Below are 6,511 nucleotides of genomic sequence, written 5' to 3'. Positions count from 1 at the left end.
TACCTTTGAAATCTTATTTCCTTTTTCATCCTACCTAAGCTGATTAGATAAACTTATAGACATGATGTACTAAGAGTCATATCTTGACTAAAATCATTAATAAGATGTTATTTATCTCAATTGCATGTTTACATAGCACTAACCCTGTCAATGGATTGTCTGATTAAATTTAAGCTCTTTGGAGCCAGGTACCTCATTTTACTTGTTTTTATAGCCAAAGGTTTTAGTGTCTGAGAAATTTTTAAGGTAACAAATAAATGAATGAAACAATTTTTTAAATAAACAAAAAATTGTAACCTCAACAAGAACAAAGTGGTATAAATCCAAGGGAAGTAAAAAGAAACTGATGGCAGGATTACATTTTCTGACTTATTGAAAAATTCACCTGTTCGTTAATGTAATTTCCTGGTAAAATGTTAAGAATTATCATTGAATTTTGATGAAGATGTTATTATAGATAAAAAGCATTGCAATAGACAGCAGACAAGTTTCTGCAGATTGTACCTTTTTATTTCGGAACTGGTCATTGTATCTTCAATGGCTACTGTACATTATCAATGCACACAGTGTATTATCAAGTCAATTACCACTTACCTTGTGGAATTTGTGGCTGCTGTTTTGTGACTTGGTTTCTCTCACTTGAAGAACAGTATTTTCCATTGGATCCATGGTGAAATCTTGGCTTTATCCCATCTGCCTGCAGGGTGTGGTTTTCAATGCCTCAAGGAAGAGTATAAACGTATTATTTAACTGAAAGATGAATAGAGGAAGGTGAAAAAACTCTCTTGTCCTCAAGAATAAACAACTCTCACCCCCTCTAACAAAAAACAGATTGTTATGTAAAACTCTAAAAGACAAAGGTAAGAAAAGGCCAAGACAGACTTGAATAGTGTTAAGAATGGCCCTTCAGATAACCAAGACTACCAACTGAAAACACTTTTAAGCTATCTAGTTTCATTTATACAATTGAATACAAATTATTCAATTTTTAGAGTAGTAAAGAACAATTTGCTGACACTAAAGTTGTGGGGAGTTATTTGACTTTAAGAGAAAAGTTTCACAGGATTACCAGGATGCTGAATACATTTTCATTCAAAGGTGGCTCCATATACAAAGTATGGGGGCTGCTGCTGTGTATTGCCAAGATAACAACTACAATGTGAGAAGTTCAGATAAGCAGATTGGCCATTTTGGTCAGAGGATTGATTAATTAGTTGATTGATTTAGGGAGTGGCAATAGTTTAGGCATTCTGAAGATTAAGGCAAAGGTGCTTCTCTTTAAGAACCAAACTTTCAGCTTCCCATCCTCTACTGGTATCACAGAATATACCATCAGACATAACAAAAAGCCAACATTCTAACTAATTAAGGAACACTTCTATCTCTATGAACTAACACTTTCGAGAAGAAGGGGCTGTAATTCAACTCAATAAGCTTAAGACATTGAAAACTTTAAAAGTTTACCCATAGAAAAATAAAATTCTGCAAGAACAATACAATGGTTATTCAGGACATTTAATTTTTTTCCACATATATTGAATTTGCTCAAAAACTAATTTTCTACCTAGAGCAGGAGCCATAGCAAACAAACAAACCTAATAATAGAATATTGGTTTAGAATACTAAACAACGAAATTAATGAAGTAATGTATTACATTGGAGAAAAAAACATTAAAAATACTTTAAATAACAGAATTGGTTATTTTAAATTTAAAAGTAAAGAAAAATATTTTTTTAAAAGTTTTCTTCTTTGGTCTTTACCTATTATCAGAAAAAAATGCAATTTAAAGACTGAACTTGAGCTAGTATCTTTAAAAAGGAAATTGTCTATTAGTTATTTTATTGATTAGGATTAACAGTGATCTTCTTCAGTTAAAATACAGTTACTTGTTTGTTTGAACCGAAGACTCAGATATAGCAGGAGGTGGGAGAATTGGGGAGGGATGGTATTAGGAGAAATACCTAAGGTAGATGACGGGGTGATGGATGCAGCAAATCACATGGCCCATGTATACCTATGTAATAAGCCTGCATGATCTCCACATGTACCCCAAAACTTAAATTATAATTTTAAAAAATGCAAAAAAAAAGGAAGGAAAACCTAATGAACTCTACCCAAAAACTCTTAGACCTGATAAATTCAATGAAGTTTCAGGATACAAAATCAACATAGAAAAATAAATAGCATTTATATATGCCAGAAGTAAACAATCTGGAAAAGAAATGAAGAAAGCAATCTTACAATTGCTACAAAGAATACAAAATACCTAGAAATCAATTTTACCGAAGATGTGAAAGGTCTATTTAAGGAAAACTATAAAACACTGATGAATGAAATTGAAGAGAACCCAAAAAAATTGGAAGAATATTCCATGCTCATGAAGTTGGAAGAATTAATATTACTAAAATGTCTATACTAACCATAGCAGTTTACAGATTTGATGCAAACTCTATCAAAATAATAATCACATTCTTCATAGAAATAGAAACAAATCCTGAAATGTATATGGGGACCACAAAAGATCCTGAATAGCCAAAGCAATCCTGAGCAAAAGAACAAAGCAGGAGGCATCACACTACTACCTGATTTCAGAATTTGCTACAAAGTTGTAGTAACCAAATCAGTATGGTACTGGCATAATAACAGACACATACAGCAATGCAACAGAATAGAGAACCCAGATATAAATCCACTAATTTACAACCAACACATTTTCAACAAAGGCACCAGAAACATATAACGGGGAAAGGACATTCACTTCAATGAATAGTGTTGGGAAAACTGGGTAACTATATGCAGTGAAATGAAACTAGACCTGTATCTTCCCAATATTTTTCAGTTTATGAATTCATATTAGTCCAAATTCATTCATGACTAAAATATCTATCCAAATTGCAAGACTGGCCAATGAATGAATTTTACGAGGTAAGAAAAGTGAGAAAATTTCACTAATATGGGCTCAGATTGCACGTTGAAACTAACCTTTACTAAACTACGCCTTAGTGTGCTTTTTTATAGTGTCATAAATAAATATCCAGCGTTCTATGAACGGGAATTAAAAATACTATTCCCATTTCCAACTATATAGATATATGTATGTGACATTTTTAAAAACATGTCTTAACTAAGTAGCACATCACAACAAATTTCATGTGTCAGCAAATATGAATATCCAGTCTTCTGTTCTAACAAACACATTGTTAAAGAGATTTGCCAAAAAAGTTTTTCTCACTAATTATTTTGAAAAATATAGCTCTTTTATGTGATGTTACTTATGTTAACCATTAATGGATTTCTTATTACTTAAATAAATAAGTACCTTAAGTGTTTTAGTTTTAATTTCTAATAAGGATAACTGGTAGACACAAACAAATCCAAAAAAGATGTTTGGGATCTTCAGAAAGACTCTGGACTGTAACAGGTCTTGAGACCAAAATGTTCAAAAGCTGTGGCTTCGGCTTGTTTATGTATCTCTATCCATTTCTAAACCAGTTAATGTAAATTGTTCTTGTTATTATAATGAAGCAATTAATAAAACATAATTCACACTATAGAATTAATGGAGAGAATGTTCATTTCTGAGTTTATATATGAACTAAGTTAAAATTAAAGAGCATTTTAAAAAGTTTATAAATTATATATTAGTGAAATAAATGTAAATTACTAAAGGGAAATATTGCAAACATCTGAAAAAAAAGTATCCTCATTTTTTAATATCTTTAAGTTCTTACTACCACTTGAAAAAATTCAAACTAATTATGACACATTAAAATTTATATCATGTGAGAAGAGTGATGCAAAACTCAAATTAGCAGAACCACATGCAGTGGAAATTAAAAAAAAAAAAAAAAACTTGCCTTTGATAAAAAAGACTGGCTAATGAAAGATTCTTTATATATTTCAACCTAAAAGATATTTGAGGTATATATGTAAATTGTTTTTAAATACGCTATATTTTAACTACTTTTTTGAAATTGATTGGCAAAATGCTAATCATGCTAATATTATCATTGAGTTTTAGTGTTAATACAGTTCACAGAATTCACAATCCTCCAGCATAGGTCTTGTAATTACTGTACAATTATTTATTTACACGGAAGTGTTATTTTTTGCTATTGAAATCAACTTGAGGGATTATCTACATAAAATAAAATGCACTCATTTTGTGTACAGTTTAATAAGGTTTTGATAATTATTACCAGAAGTAACCATCCCACCAAGGAAGAAATAGAATATAGCCATTACCTCAGAATAAGCCTCCATATGTAAATTCCCTTAATCTCCACCATATAGAAAACCAGTGTTTTAATTTCTATTGACGTGGATTAGTTTTGCCTTACATCAAATTTCACACAAATATGATTATAATCTATTTGGGTCTCACTTCTCGTAAGCAAATTCTTGTCTGCATTATTACTTTATTCTTTTTATTGCTGAGTAATATTTCTTTGTACAAATGTACAATGATTTGTTTACCCATTTTGTTTCTGAAAGATAATTAGATATTTCCAGTTCAGATCTATTAAGAATAAAGTCACTTCAAACATTTGTAAGCAAGCCCTTTTGTAAATATACTATTTCTTTTCTCTTGGGCATATACACAGGAGTAAAATTGCTGAATCCCATAATAAATATATATTACACTTAAAGGAAACTAGTAAATGTTGAATCAACATGATTATACAATTTTATATTTCCACTAGCACTGGATAAAAACTCTAGCTGCTCAACACTCTTGCCTAAATTTAATATTGACAACTTTTTACATTTTATTTTATGTTAATAATCTTTTTTTTTCTCCCCATTTATTTTATTGCATTTTAGGTTTGGGGGTACATGTGAAGAACATGCAAAATTGTTGCATAGGTACACACGTGGCAGTGTGATTTGTTGCCTTCCTCCCCATCACCTACATCTGGCATCTCTCCCCTTGCTATCTCTCCCCAGCTCCCCACCCCTCACCGTCCCTCCCCTATTTCCCCCCAACTGACCCCAGTGTGTAGTGCTCCCCTCCCTGTGTCCATGCATTGTTCAACACCCGCCTATGAGTGAGAACATGCGGTGTTTGATCTTCTGCTCTTCTGTCAGTTTGCTGAGAATAATCTTATTTCTTGGGGATTAAATTATCATTTCCCTAGTGATTAACGTAGAGCATCTCTTTATGATCTTTTTAAATATTAATATATTTTCAAACGCTACGACTATCTTTATTGTTATTTTCATATATTATAGATATGTATGATATATGTATATCACAAGATATCTGAATATAATTTGAATTTTATAATAGTATTTTATTAATAGCATTTTATTTATTAATAACATTTTATTCATCACATCCTATAAAGACCAGGGCTTTATTTTAATTAAGTACAAAATATTATTTTGATTATTTTTATGCTTGTTGTTTTATCTAAGCCAGTTTTGCCTATATCAAAGTTATAAACCTTTTCCCTTATGTATTTTTAGAGAAATAGTTTTGCATTACCTTTTATGTTTTGGTGTATGGTCCATTTGGTATTATTCCCAAGAGTATGGTGACATAAAAGGGAACTTCTTTAAGTGTTGCCTTGACACCATTTTTGAAAAGATTATTTTTAGTCAAAATACTTTGGCATCAGATTCACTGTAATTTACTATGAGACATTTCAAGGCTATGATATTAAAGATAGCCATAAGAGTCACTCAGTCTCCTAGCGCCTATACTTCAAATTATTTAGCAGTATGATGCAATTTTGCCTGGAGATTTCCAACCCTGACCTGGGAATTTCTAAGCAAAATGGCCAACTCAGTTTCTCATTCACTCTGGTAAATCACTTGCTAGAATTCTTCAAACAACTTTTGTCTTACTAACTGAATACAGACTGGTATTATATTTACTACTAGAAATGTTTTCATGAAATATATCTTTAATGGTGAAAGTCTGACATTAGTTTTATGATCAATGCGTATATGTGATGTTAGTAATAAATGATATCATGGATACGCAATAGCTTATAACATACAATTGTTTAGAATGGTATAACTATTAAGCACAAGGTTTGGGAGACCAAGATGGTGAAATGTGGTTAAACGATAGTAGACTGAATGGCTATCTTTAATTCCACTGGGATGGTAAAGATATAAAATAACAAATTCAAAGCTTAAAATCCTGATTCAATCTCCATTAGAGAAATAACAAGCATACAATATTGCTCTGAAAAAATCTTTTATATTTTATGAAACAATGCCGATACATCTGTAAACCAGAAACAAAGAGTTCCTTTGGTGAAATAATTAAAATGTAAGTTGAATTCACTACTTTACTAAGAATGATCTGTGGAATTTAGGGTGTTAAATGGGAAGAGTGGAATCCAGGATATTGTAATAAGGATATTTGAGTGAATGGAGTTAAATGAATAATTATAAAATTAGAGGCTTCCTTGTTAGCTTGTCAGCCTTTTCATATATCTTTGAGCTATATGTCTCTCTCTCTCTCTCTCTCTCTCTCTCTCTATATATATATATATA

General features: G+C 31.1%; 1 long non-coding RNA gene across 1 annotated transcript in view; it reads right to left on the bottom strand.

Moving 5' to 3' along the window:
- Positions 1 to 599: 599 nt before the first annotated feature.
- LOC119471612 overlaps positions 600 to 6,511 on the bottom strand; it is a 17,167-nt gene continuing 11,255 nt past the window's right edge. The window contains exon 3 of the long non-coding RNA XR_005200674.1: positions 600 to 750. This is a non-coding gene — a long non-coding RNA (uncharacterized LOC119471612). The remainder of the gene's footprint in view (positions 751 to 6,511) is intronic.

Source organism: Cebus imitator, unplaced genomic scaffold (genome assembly GCF_001604975.1).
Source record: "Cebus imitator isolate Cc_AM_T3 unplaced genomic scaffold, Cebus_imitator-1.0 Scaffold66, whole genome shotgun sequence".
In the NCBI taxonomy this organism is placed as follows: Eukaryota; Metazoa; Chordata; class Mammalia; order Primates; family Cebidae; genus Cebus; species Cebus imitator.
Note: the sequence above shows the minus strand (reverse complement) of the source record. Positions and strands in the feature narration are given on the sequence as shown.